We start from the raw sequence: 15244 nt of genomic DNA, 5'->3' as shown, positions 1-15244 counted from the left end.
TTGACTCTTATAAAAATGAACAAGGCCTGGATTGACCATGAGTTCTCGACTCCATCAGAGGAAAGCTGATGAACATAAAAGCATTTTAAATGTGTTGTTTATAATATACTCAATACACTGTATTCCCATGCACCACTTCCACCACAAACAAGGGTATATGGTTGAATCTTCCTTTTCTCATCCTCCTTCTCCTCTTCCATCATATCGACACATGCTTATTTGTCGCATATTATTGCCCTTGCATACATGCCCTTCACATATAATGTTTTACAGAGTCAGCTCAGTTACCAATATGCCCTCACCTACAATGTTTTACAGGGTCAGCTCACCAGCAGGCCCTCGCATATAATTTTTTAAAGGGTCAGCTCACCAGCAAGCCCTTGCATATAATTTTTTAGAGGTTCAGCTCACCAGCAGGCCCTCACATATAATGTTTTACAGGGTCAGCTCACCAGCAGGCCCTCACATATAATTTTTTAGAGGGTCAGCTCATCAGCAGGCCCTCGCATATAATGTTTTACAGGGTCAGATAACCAGCAGGCCCTCGCAAATAATTTTTTAGAGGGTCAGCTCACCAGCAGGCCTTCACATATAATGTTTTACTGGGTCAGCTCACCATTAGGCCTTCACCTACAATCTTTTACACGGTCAGCTCAACTGAAGGCTCTCGCATTTAATGTTTTAGAGGGTCAGCTCGCCTGCAGGCCCTCACCTACAACCTTTTAGAGGGTCAGCTTACCAGCAGGCCCGCACCTGAAATCTTTTACAGAGTCAGCTCACCTGAAGACCCTCATATATAATGTTTTAGAGGGTCGGCACACCTGCAGGCACTCACCTACAACTTTTAGAGGGTCAGCTCATCAGCAGGCCCGCACCTAAAGTCTTTTACAGGGTCAGCTCACCAGCAGGCCTTCACCTACAATCTTTTACAGGGTCAGCTCACCAGCAGGCCTTCACCTACAATCTTTTACAGGGTCAGCTCACCAGCAGGCCCACACCTAAAATCTTTTACAGGGTCAACTCACCTGCAGGCCCGCACCTAATTATACCTAATAGGTAATTTGTGCGCATGATGCCTTGCTTGCATGTGGTAGCCGTTTCTCAGGATCCCTCCCCGGGATTAAACACTGATTCCCCATTACCCGTAGTCACCATGGTTTGCGCTGACAATAACATCGAAAGTTGGTAGGCCAGACATCCGAATGGATCATTGCCATCACGGGGATGTGTGATTGGCCCCAGGTTATCTAGAGTTACCAAAGCGACAGCAGACCCTCACCTATAATGTTTTAGATGGTCAGATCAGCAGTCCCTTGCTCCAAAGTTTTTTGAGGGTCACCAGCAGGCCATCAATCATAATTTTTCAAGACTGTGTATGATGCCCTCCTATATGTGTATCAAAGGGTGTATTGTAGTGTCGGTTCCTTGTCATTTTTGGCAGCCCTTTCACTTAGTGCATAGGCTTTATGAGTGTAGGAGTCCCACTACATGAACAATTGTACCACAATGTGAATGAGGCCCTCCTTTATGTGATATACAGGTTGTACCGGAGGGCGTCTTCCTTATAATTTTTAGCAGCAATTGCACTTTTATATACAAGTATATATACAGGAAAGAATGTTTCCTAACAATTTTTCCTCTAAAATCAATTTTATCTTCGGTTTTGTGCATATTATTGTCAGTCTGTAAAAGTGGCGTACTACTTGGACAACATTGTTCCCAGCAGCGATCTGTGAGTCCAAGATGCATCCAGACATCCTCCCCATGCTGTTCACAAATGATTTTGGTGGTGTTTCCATGAATTTCTGTTCTTTTCCTATGAACCAGTACCCTCCCCTCTTCAGAGCAGGGGGTGCCTGGTTTAATGCTCGGGTTCTCCCATTGGCTTCCTGCTTGTAATGACTCATGATTTGAACAGCGTCATCTATTGGTTTCATAGTCTTATGACAAAACTATGAATCCAATAGATGGTGCTGTTCATGAGTAGTGTGGATCGTGAATATTCTAATCACAAATTTTTATCGGGAATTTTCCATGCAAAAGGCTACACTAATAATCTTGTCATAAGACTATGAAACCAATAGATGGCGCTGTTCTTGAGTCATTACAAGCTGGGCAATAGTCCGCAGATACACCCTAGCAAGCTTATATTACTGCAGATAAAGTGCTAGAAGATGTGTGAATGATAGCAGCAATCCGATATACGCCTCAGTGTTAGCGCAGGCTATAATAGTCTGGTTGCTACACGGTGAGTGGACTCTGTTGAGCAGTGTACCCCACTTATTAGCACTCCAACACGATGAACAGCTCCATATATTGGTTTCATAGTCTTATGACAAGAGTAATCGTCTTGTCATAAGACTATGAAACCAAAATATGGCACTGTTCATGAGTAGTGTAGATCGCAAATTTTCCATGCAAATGGTTTTTCAGCTGAATTTGCACGTCTTTCCCATATTCCCATTTTTATGCAAATGAGTTTTTACATGACAACTGTATAGAAAGGTTATTGAATATTATGTTAGGACAATGAGAAAACTTTTTGTCTCACTAATGATATTGATCTAGGTGCGCAGGTCCACCCAAGCCACCCAACAGAACTGAAGTAACTTTGAGGCTTACTGGCTCTCAGTCAGATGAGAGCTGGTTTGGTATGTCTCATAGTGCACAAGGCTGCCATTGTAAGGTATGCTGACTAAGCCGGTTATCTGTCTCATGGATAGATTGATGGCTTGCTCATACATGGCTTTTGGCATATAGCCTTTGTGTGGTTGTCTATTGTATGTCACAGTTAATAGGAGTCCAAGACGCATCCAGCCATCCTCTTAATGCTGTTTCCAAACCATTTTGATGGGGTTTCCATAAATTTTTAACAATTTTTTTGTGAACCAGACACCCTATTCTCTTCCCAGAAGGAGTTTCCTGGGGTTCTCCCATTTACTTCCATTGTGCTTGGGTGCTCGGTAGAGCACGCGAGCATACCGATGTGTTTGACCAGAGCACCTGAGGACACAAGCACTTTGGTGCTCGATCAACACTAGCCTTCACACATCTGTCTATACTGAGTATTCCCCATAATCACAAGGTCCCCCCCCCCTTGTCAGCCGGTTTGATGACTATTGAAGTATCCTTTTCTAGACTTAGAAGGGCCTCAGTCTCAGGGCCAGTCAGGCTATGGAAAATTTTTATAGATGGGGGCAATCTTTCTATATCCTCAATATTCATTTGTACAAAGATGTCAATATGATCATAATTCATAGGAGGCAGTAATTTATAACTCTTAGGACATAAGTTCGTGAATGGTCCATGCCCTGGTTTATGTGTACCTTCATCCAACAGGTCCAGGAACATTTTTAGCTCATCAAATTCACTCCCCTGCAAACCAAACTGTGTACAAGTGAGTTTGTTATTCTGTTTCATAAATGTATGCCATTTCAATTTCCTTGAGAATAAATTAAGATCCTTAACCCATACAAAGGTATAACATTTTGTTGTGGGGACAAACAAATTCCCTTTTTTAGAAGATTCTTCTCAGCCTCACTGAGTGTACGGGAGGAGAGATTCATTATTTGAAGTTGGTCATTCTCCTTTAATCCTCTCCCACCTTGGTTCGATGCCATAATTGGTAGAGACTGCCTTTGGCTAAAAAATCTCCCCGTGTGCTTGGTGTATAGGTAGGCGCAGAAGAGGAGGGTAAAGAGGAAGGCGATGAGGATTCGCTCCCCTTCCCCCTCTGGCCACTTGATCTTGGCCATTTTCTGTTGTTATTTTGCCCCCTACCTCCACCCCTTTGGCCCCGCCTATAGTTTGTTCTATCTCTGGGGTTAAAGGACTCCAAATCTGAGAATTTCTGTTCGGAGGAGGAGAGCTCAGTCTCAGAGGGAGGAAGGGTTTTCCTCTCCACCTGATATGCCCAATTCTCTCTAAACTTCTTCAGATTTTTATTGAATTGCCTGTGCTTTTCTTCCTTGATCTGTCCCTGAAATCTCTCTACTGCAGTCTGCATGATGATTCCCTCCTATTGAAATCGGGGTCAGTTTTGAAAGTCACAGCCAGTCAATAAAAAAATTAAATTTCCCAGAGGACCTCTCAAAGTATATTTCAAGGAGTAAAATTCATAAGTCTAAGAGAGGTATTCGTAAGCTCCTGTTCCCACTGTGCAAATAGTTCAGGTGACTGAATACATTCTGCCTTAAAAATGGGAATACGTAATCCCCTAGGGATAATCCTATGCTCAAGGTAACTTTCTAAAGATTTAATCTCCCACCCTGATTTTATATTGTTTTTATATTTATCATAGAGGTCAGTAAATGCAAGCTTGCAGGTTAATGAATTCGTCAAACCGGGTACTTCCTTAACTGAGAAAATATCCTGTGCTTCTCTGATACGTTCCTCCGTGAAAAATGTGCCCGACAGAAATCCAGCCATGGAAATTCAACAAAATCCCTGAATATAAGTACACACAGAAAATTGATATAACAACAAAAAATATATCACTGAAGGCAACTATCTAAAACGTAACTTTTAATTTAAATATTGTTAATGTACGTCCAGTAAAACAAATACAAACTGGACCAATAAATTTGTAGTACAGCAGGGACGGTCAGCAGCAGGAAAATTGGGTAACATAAATGTCCCTACGCAGCTCCATCTTATACAACATACATAATGACCTTGTTTGATACAGTGTACAGTAAAAACATAGTTCCTTTTCTGATACAGTGTACAAGGTCTCAATTCCTTATCTGATACAAGGTACAAAGGTCCAACGCGTTTTCCCTTGTAATAAACATGGTTCATCTGGGGACATATAGTGTAAGTGTAATAATATACCTAAGTAGCTGACAACAAAAGATAGAAATGCAAAAGATAGGTGACAAAAACCAGAGTGCCCCAAGCCTGCAGTGGTCTGTAGTGTTGTAAAGAGACAATAATAAGTCTCTAAAACATATATGATAATCAGGAAATTCAAAAAGTGACCCACAAATAAAGACCACTCATTTCAAAATAGTTCACTTATCTGATAGAGATGAAATGGACGTCATCCTCACAGAGACTAACATGCACGGTTGGAGGGCTCCAGGAGCAAAAAGATACATTTCGATTAGATCTAGGGAACATGCTCACTTTTAAATGTTAAAACCCTGGGCACGTTAAAGCCCCATAGGTGCATCCAGGCTTCCGTACTGCCCATCCCTGTCAGATGACCTTGGTATGCCCAGCTATTGGGCAGGTAATCTGTCAGGCTCCTCCCTATGTCATCACCCTTATAGTTATGCGTTCCACTACAAATGTAAGTGGAATGCAGGCACATGTGTGGCAGGTTAAATGGCCCCAATAAGAAAGCACTGCGTGGGATCGCGTTGATACGCAATATGATCCCGCGATATCTTACCAAGTCGGCACACAGGAAGTACGGGCGTATTGCGATCACGTGGTATGCTCACTGAGATCGCAACAAAGATGACCGTGTGTTCCACCGGTGCACACAGGATGTATGGGCATATTGCAATCACGTGGTGCGCTCCACCAGTATCGATGTGGACCTCAAGATTCTAATGGCAGGGGAAAAGTACATATTAACCCCCTAACCAGCACATTATATATAAAGGCCAACTCCAACAGACAAAAGATGGTCATTCAATGTGCCCAGTTTGAAAAGATAGGGGCAACCGAAAAATTAATAATGCCCCATCCAGAGGGGGCCGTCCGTCTAATATAAATGACCACGAGGCGTGAAACTAGTACACTAGTATAATATACTAGACAAGGGGAGGCATTGGATAATTTACTGTATATAGATAGTACTTTAATAACATATGGCCAAAGAAGGAAAACCATTTACATCCAATATAATCAAAAAAGAGGAAAATAAATAATAGTGAGTGCTCCAATGACACACAGCTGTTACTACTATGGAGGATAATGCAATGACACACAACTGTTACTACTATGGAGGATAATAAATAATCACATGACACTTCCCGTCTCGATAACTATTTCCATCTCAAATGGGAGGTGAAGAACCATACATTCAGCATTGGAGAAATATGCGTGAGGGTTAGGGATGTAGCGAATAAAGCCTGAGGAACGCCACCTACCCATCTTCTTGATGATGTGTCCGGGTACTTCGTGTCGAGATTCCGAGGAAGCTGCTCCAATGTGAAAATAATGTACTGAAATAAGACTAGGATCAAAACCTAGGCCCGAAGCTAAAGTGCGGATATGTGAGATGAATTGGGACGAGGTGAGATAACGGTTCTTAAATGGAAGCAAAAGACTATCCGATGGAGCATCACCTAGAACTAGTAAAAGTTTGTTTAACCCCTTAAGGACTTAGGGCGTACCTGTACGCCTATTTCCCGAGTCCTTAAGGACTCAGGGCATACCTCTACGTCCTAAGTTTAAATCACGATTGCGGTGCAGCGGGGGTTAATCCGAACAGGATGATTTCATGGAACACAGAATGATTTCATCCGGCATCCTGGCACAACGCCAGGGGGGGTCATGTGACCCCCCCGTATCGGTGATCGCAGAAAACCGCAGGTCAATTCAGACCTGCGGTTTGCTGCGTTTCTGGTCCATTCGGGTCTCCGGTGACCCGATGAACCGGAAAAATACTGTGATCGGTGTACACACCACCAATCACAGTATGAACATATGGAGAGGCGGTGCTGGCCGTGGTGCTGATGCCTGCTGTCCAGGGTGCTGATTGGTGCAGGGGAGAGAGGCGTGAGATTCAAACTTCCAGCACTCCTCTCTCCCCTCCTCTTCCTGTTCAGCACCCGCACCCTGCAGCACCGTCCTCACCAGGCTCCTGCGATCCCCCCAATCGGCACCTATAACCCTCCTGCACCCATCGCCCTCCAGGTAGGCTAGGGTCAGTGAGGGAGAGGCACCGTTAGGCAGGGATAGAAGGGAAATGGTTCTTATCTGCCGACACATTCTATGTTTCTAAGGTGGGAATTGTAGTTTTACAACATCTGGAGTGCCCAGTTTGAGGATTCCTGCTTAGTGTCTCTAAAGTCTGAGAGCCATACATATTGGGCATCGCCGCATCAGTAAAAATCTTCTCTATAAAAATAACATTTAACCCAACCCCCCAGATGAACAGCGTAAAAAAAAAAGTGTAAAAAAAAAAAGTGTAAAAAAAAAGCCATTTTTTGTCACCTAACATCACACAAAGTGTAATAGCGAGCGATCAAAATCTCATATGCACCCCCAATTAGTGCCAATAAAACCACCATCTCATCCCGCAAAAAATGAGGCCCTAGATTAGATAGTCGCCCAAAAAAAAAAAAAAGAAAAATGTAGCTCCCAGGCTATGGAGATACTAAAATAATTTTTTTTTGGTTCCTAAAATGATAATAGTGTAAAATCAAAATAAATTTTGAAATGTAGACATATTAGGTATTGCTGCATCCGTAAGAATCTGCCCTATAAAAATAACATTTGACCAAACCACTCGGATGAACAGCGTTAAAAATATTAAATAAAAACGGTGCCAAAACACCAATTTATGGGCAAAATTTCCATTTGAATCCTTTTTTTTCCGGTAATAAAGCAAGGGTTAACAGCCATACAAAATAAATATTTATTGCCCTGATTCTTTAGTTTGCAGAAACACCCCATATTTGGTCGTAAATGGCTATATAGCCAAACGGCAGGGCATAGAACGAAGGGAACTCCATATGGTTTCTGGACAGCAGATTTTGATGGACTGGTTTATTTACACCATGTCCCATTAGAAGCCTCCCCTGATGTAGCCTAAACTAGAAACTCCAAAAAAGTGACCCCATCTAAGAAACTACATCCCTCAAAGTATTCAAAAGTTACTTTACAAATTTTGTTAACCCTTTAGGTGTTCCAAAAAACTAAATAGCGAATGTAGAAACAATTTTAGAATTAAAATTTTTTGTTACCTTGCCTCAAAAAAGTGTAATATAGAGCAACCAAAAATCATATTTACCCCTAAAATAGACCCAAAACAACAACCACCTTATCCTGTAGTTTCCTAGATGGGGTCACTTTTATGGAGTTTCTACTCTAGGGGTGCATCAGGGGGCTTGAAAGGGTACATGGTGTAAATAAACCAGTCCAGCAAAATCTGCCTTCCATAAACCATATGGTGTTCCCCTTATTCTATGTCCTGGCGTTTAGCCAAATTGTAGTTTACGACCATATATGGGGTGTTTCTGCAAACTACAGAACCAGGGCAACCCATATTGAGTTTTGTTTTGGCTGTTAACCCATTTGGTTTCTATTACGTAAGCCTCACAAAGTGACTTTAGAACTGAACTGGTCCATAAAAAGTGGAATTTGGAAAATATCTGAGAAATTTTGAAATTTGCTTCTAAACTTCTAAGCTATGTAACATCCCCAAAAAATAAAATATAATTTACCAAAATGATATAAACATGAAGTAGACATATGGGAAATGTAAAGTCATCACAATTTTCGGGGGTGTTACTATGTATTACAGAAGTAGAGAAACTGAAACTTAGAAATTTGCTAATTTTTCTAAATTTTTGGTAAATTTGGTACTTTTCTATGCAAAAAACAGTTTTTGACCCAATTTTAGCGGTGTCATGAAGTACAATATGTGACAAAAACACTATCTCCGAACGGCCTGGGTAAGTAAAAGCGTCTTAAAGTTATCAGCACTTAAAGTGACACTGGTCAGATTTACAAAAAATGGCCAAGTCCTTAAGGCGAAATAGAATAGTAGAAAATTGCAGCACAAAGTATTTTTTCTCTTTGCTTATTTAAATTTTAATAAGCAAAGAGAAAAAATACTGTGTGCTGCAATGTTCTACCATTTGATTACAACTAAACAAGTCCTTGCTGGCACCAGCAACCAACGGTGTGCTGTACTCCAAAATGTAACATACTTAAGGTGAAATAGAGTCCGGAACGTTTAAGCATGAAAAAATGCTGGACCCCTGCTAAATACAACCTAATGGTGTTATAGGACAGTTTGAGCTTCGTATGGCAGTAGGCTAGGAAAGCCGTCATGTATGTGGTTTTGTCGGTGCCGTCCCTGGAATGCAAGTGCGAGAATTTATTTAAAACATTCCAGACGGTTTTGTAGTTCCTGACCGTGTTTGTGGATAAAGACTTGCGAATGAGCGATTTAGCAGAGGCAATGTGCGAGTTTAATCCATTATCAGGGAGTGAAAGACAGGCAGAGTCACTCCTATGCGGTCTGCATCTGGCATAACCTGAAAAAAAGCAGGGAAATTAAAATGTAACAGGGCGTCAGCCATGAGGTTCTTAGAGCCCTGGATGTGACTACAGAAAAAAATGAAAATTGAAATGCATGGAGAGCCAAACCAGCTTGCGAAGGAGAGACATGATTTGGAGGGATTTTGATCTGCTTTTCTCAATTATCTCGACTACTGACTGATTGTCGGGGATAAAAGTCACTGGGGAGTTAGCCCAGTGCCTACCCCAGACTTGGGCGGCTGCTACAATTGGATACATTTCCAACAGGGGAGAGGATTTCAGAGCTTGTCTGGCCAAATAAATTTCTGGTGGCCACGAACCCGCAAACCATTGTTTGCCGAAAATCGCCACAAACCCATCTGAGACAGCCTCATCAGAAAAAAAGTGGGTGATGCGGCGCTCCATTGAGGAACGAACATAGAAATACCATTCCACTCAGATAGAAACACCTTCCACATCGCAAAGTCAGGAATGGCCTGGGAATCCAAGTGGATGGGAGAATACTGTTCGGGAGCTGCGGGAAGTAGCTGGAGCAATCTGGAAATGAAGGCCCGGCCCTGAGGCATGACCCTCATGGCAAAATTTAGCATACCTAGTAGGGACTGGAGCTCTAGCTTGGTGATTTATATTGGAGGACACTGACTTGGAGATGGTCTCTTTGATCCTTGACAATTTCTCTTCTGGAAGTCTGGCTTCCATACTGACAGAATCCAGTACTATACCCCAAAAAGTAACCGCGGTTGAAGGCCCTTCTGTTTTTGCGGATGCGACAGGGACGTTGAGCGCTGCAAACGTTGCAAGGAGAGTTGCACATTTTTTGGGTTTACAACCTGGTTCTTCTACTAAGAGGAACTCGTCCAGATAATGAATGACCATCGGACAGTCACAATGGTTGACCAAGATCCAATGTAGTGCCTGGGCAAATTGATCAAACAGCCAGGGAATGCTTTTAGATCCGAAAATTTGTCTATTCGTGAAAAAATACACATCCCTCCATTTGATCCCGTAGAATTTCCAAAGCTGTGCCTGAACCGGCAACAGTTTGAAGGCATCTGCAATGTCAGCTTTGGCCAATCATGCCCCTGTGCCTGCCCGAAGGATGAGCTGAATAGCTTCACCTACCGAAGAATAGAGCATGGAAAACTCTTAGGAGGGAATTAAGGAGTTTAAACTAGGTATACATGAACCACGAGGAGCTGAAAGATCATAGATTAGAAGTTTTCTATTTGAGATTTTTTTAGACACCACTCCAATGGGGCTAACTTGCCAGAAATCAAAGGGAACTGTGGAAAAAGGACCAATTAAAAAACCCTTATGACACTTGGACGAGATCAGAGCATCAACAGAATCAGGATCCCTGAGAGCTGACAGAAGATTTTCACCCTCCCAGGAGGACTGTGGCAAGGCAACTAGACCTGTATGGAAACCCTCTGTGAACCCGGAGATCAGAAACTGGACAATTGAGGTTGGTGATGATCTTGGAAGAGGGTAGCCAGTAGATCAACTTTGACCCCGACTAGTCGGGAGTGTTTTGACGACCTTTGAGGGCAAGTTGACTGAGGGTGGGCTCTGAAGCATACCGAGCAGATGTGAAGAGCTTTACACTTATTGTAATTGCAAACAGCCATGTTATAGTTATTGCAAACTTGGCTCTTGCCCAAGAGAACTATTGGGGAGCGGACCGGTGGTGTTGCTGTGTGGTATACTGTAGCTGCTTGGTCAGTATTTTCTATGTGCCTAATATAATTCTATTCACCTTATTGCCTCAGTTAGCCTTTGTGGTGTGTATTATCACCCCCAAATTTTGGTATCTGTTGTACAAAATATGCATATGGGTTGTATCATGCAATGTGGAGCCATAGGGGTTAGGTGTAATACACCTTCTTACTGATGACCAATCAAGATTTTTGCACGTGCACTTTATTAATATATAACAGCATGTATTTGTGACCTGTGTTAAATGTCTTTGTGTGATTTGTGCCAATCATGTGTTTTTGTGATTTTCTAATAAAATGATGCTATCTTTGGATTACCTTGGTACTATTAGTGTTTTTTGTATTGTATTGACCCACTCCATTTTGGTCGGTTTTCATGCTATAATCAGGGGTGGGTCCTGAACTTTGTTTGGGCTATATATAGGTTCCTCAAGAGAACTATGGGCCTGCCTAATTTATCTACCGTCAGAACCTGTTTTTGTATGCCGGATGGACCGGGAAGATACCTGTCGTGGGGAATGGGAGCTGAGTTAGGGCACAATTCAGAGGAGCGAAGAATGGATTGGCAGGACGCACAGGTTGGAGACTTAAGCCCTGCAAAGTGACGGCAAAAAAGCTCCATGTCCAGCACAGCCCAATTTATGACATACTGGAACTGAGCCAGGGTCCTCTACTGCTTTCGCTGTAAAGGAAAGATCACTGTATTTGTGCCCCAGATCGGTAACCCTGTAGAGGTACGTGTCTAATTCCTCACGTCTCCCTCGCTGAGCAGAGCATATAATGTCCCTGAATAGGCTAAAAGCCAGGACAAACTCTGGTATAGATAACTTCTTATTGAGGTGGGCATCTTTAGATTTCAAGATGATGGAAAAGTCGCCGCAGGCGTTTCTTATTTTCAAGGGATTCATGTGTGGCAATGAGGATGGAGGCCAGATTGACATCCTTCCCAGCCAAGATGTCTTACTTGATTTTTTCGGGAACGAACCGAGAAGGCGCAATGTTGGGTGTACTTAAAGCCCTACCTGGTGTTGGGCAACGAGAAGCGGAGGGAACTGACACCTGTGAGCCTGGTTGGTTGGTCGTGGAAGCCCGAGCTTCCACCGCAAGCAACCTAGACAGCATATCAGACACCGTGGTGGAGGGAGATGTTATTTATCGCGGCATGCAATTGCGTCAGGGCGAGCTGGATGGTGGACATCGACGCTTGTTCCCCGACTGAAGCTGTAGACTCGGTGAATAATAGTCTATATAGTTCGGTCTTCCTGGCAGAGGCCAGGTGACGAATCCCCCAACGATTTAACTCCGCAATTAGTTTGGGAACCATCCAATTTCTTAACGATATATTACTAGCCTGGTCAGACACCTGGGTTTCCGGAACTAATAGAGCATCTTCTATATCAAACCAGGGTGGGGCTCACTCCCCTTGTGAATGTATGAAGAAGTGAAGTTGAGCTGGTGACCAGATAATAAAGAAACGAGAACGATAGGCGTACGATCGAAAGGAAGGAACGGTAGTGAGTGAGATATGAGATTAAAATAACGTGAACGCGAGAGGGCCGAATAGAAAATGATTAAGAAGCCCTTGTTACCTGGACCAAAAAAGGCTTAGACCTAAATGAACAGAAGAAAATATAAAAACATGAACATTCTGTATCTAACAAGATATACAACAAATAGATTAATAATGCGTGGCCTGAATCGCGTACAGCCGAGATGAATGGGAGGTTAATTCGGTTGCAGAAAACCTTAACAGAACAAAGTGACCTAAAGTAACAAGACAGACGGATGCAGAGGAGGACGTTACCTACCGATGTGGTAGGCGGCCTTGACATGAAAAACTACATGACCAGGAGGACTGGTAATATGATTAACAACGTAACCTGACCGACGTGGCAGGTGACCCTGAAGAGTTTGCTACGTGAACTGAGACAGGTGATTACATTAAAAATGTAACATGACATTTTTCACTTTCAGTTGTAAAATTTTACGAAAAAAACGACATCCATATATAAATTTTTCACTACAATTATTGATCTACATGTCTTTGATAAAAAAAAAATGTTTGGGTAAAAAAAAAATGGTTTGGGTAAAAGTTATAGCGTTTACAAACTATGGTACAAAAATGGGAATTTCCGCTTTTTGAAGCAGCTCTGACTTTCTGAGCACCTGTCATGTTTTCTGAGGTTCTACAATGCCCAGACAGTAGAAAAAACCCACAAATGACACCATTTCGGAAAGTAGACACCCTAAGGTATTCGCTGATAGGCATAGTGAGTTCATAGAACTTTTTATTTTTTGTCACAAGTTAGCGGAAAATTATGATTTAATTTTTTTATTTTATTTTTTCTTACAAAGTCTCATATTCCACTAACTTGTGACAAAAAATAAAAACTTCCATGAATTCACTATGCCCATCACAAAATACCTTGGGGTGTCTTCTTTCCAAAATGGGGTCACTTGTGGGGTAGTTATACTGCCCTGGCATTTTAGGTGCCCATATGCGTGAGAAGTAGTTTGCAATCAAAATCTGTAAAAAATTACCGGTGAAATCCGAAAGGTGCTCTTTGGAATGTGGGTCCCTTTGCCCACCTAGGCTGCAAAAAAGTGTCACACATCTGGTATCGCTGTACTCAGGAGAAGTTAGGGAATGTGTTTTGGGGTGTCATTTTACATATACCCATGCTGGGTGAGAGAAATATCTTGGCAAATGACAACTTTTCCCATTTTTTTATACAAAGTTGGCATTTGACCAAGATATTTATTTCACCCAGCATGGGTATATGTAAAATGACACCCAAAAACACATTCCCCAACTTCTCCTGAGTACGGCGATACCACATGTGTGACACTTTTTTGCAGCCAAGGTGGGCAAAGGGGCACAAATTCCAAAGAGCACCTTTCGGATTTCACAGGCCATTTTTTACACATTTTGATTGCAAACTACTTCTCACGCATATGGGCCCCTAAAATGGCAGGGCAGTATAACTACCCCACAAGTGACCCCATTTTGGAAAGAAGACACCCCAAGGTATTCCGTGAGGTGTCATTTTACATATACCCATGCTGGGTGAGAGAAATATCTTGGCTAAAGACAACTTTTCCCATTTTTTTATACAAAGTTGGCATTTGACCAAGATATTTATCTCACCCAGCATGGGTATATGTAAAATGACACCCCAAAACACATTCCCCAACTTCTCCTGAGTACGGCGATACCACATGTGTGACACTTTTTTGCAGCCTAGATGCGCAAAGGTGCCCAAATTCCTTTTAGGAGGGCATTTTTAGAATTTTGGATCCCAGACTTCTTCTCACGCTTTAGGGCCCCTAAAAAGCCAGGGCAGTATAAATACCCCACATGTGACCCCACTTTGGAAAGAAGACACCCCAAGGTATTCAATGAGGGGCCTGGCGAGTTCATAGAATTTTTTTTTTTTTGGCATAAGTTAGCGGAAATTGATTTTTTTTGTTTTTTCTCACAAAGTCTCACTTTCCGCTAACTTGGGACAAAAATTTCAATCTTTCATGGACTCAATATGCCCCTCAGCGAATACCTTGGGGTGTCTTCTTTCCAAAATGGGGTCATTTGGGGGGTGTTTGTACTGCCCTGGCATTTGAGGGTCTCCGCAATCATTACATGTATGGCCAGCATTAGGAGTTTCTGCTATTCTCCTTATATTGAGCATACAGGTAATGAGATTTTCTTTTTCCGTTCAGCCTCTGGGCTAAAAGAAAAAAATGAACGGCACAGATTTCTTCATTTGCATCGATCAATGTGGATGAAAAAATCTCTGCCCCCCAAAAAAAGGAGGGGAAAGGCATCTGCCAGGACATAGGAGCTCCGCCCAACATCCATACCCACTTAGCTCGTATGCCCTGGCAAACCAGATTTCTCCATTCACATCAATCAATGTGGATAAATAAATCATTGCCGGGATTTTTTTATTTTATTTTTTTATATACAAAGTGTTTGCCAAAGCACAGGAACACCTCCTCCTCCTCAGCTCATATGCCTCGGCAAACGTATCTTTTACTTGCAGAGGAGAAATCTCGTCTTGCAGCGCCGCATACACCGACTTGTGTGTAATCTGACAGCAGCGCAATGCTTTTTACCTTTATAGGACAAACCTCTCCTTCCCCATGGGACAATGTGCAAAGCGCAAATCGCCCAAAGATGTGGCGAAGTGCATTATGCACTTTGTCCCAGGTGAAAGGAGAGGTTTGCAGCAGCTCTGTGTGAATGGGCCCTAATAGCCCTGTGTGCCTGTCCTGGTGAGATGTGATCCCTATGCTAGGTGTACCTG

Source organism: Bufo gargarizans, chromosome 4 (assembly GCF_014858855.1).
Source record: "Bufo gargarizans isolate SCDJY-AF-19 chromosome 4, ASM1485885v1, whole genome shotgun sequence".
NCBI classification, from domain to species: Eukaryota; Metazoa; Chordata; class Amphibia; order Anura; family Bufonidae; genus Bufo; species Bufo gargarizans.
The sequence above is the reverse complement of the archived record's forward strand: the minus strand, read 5'-3'. Positions refer to the sequence as shown.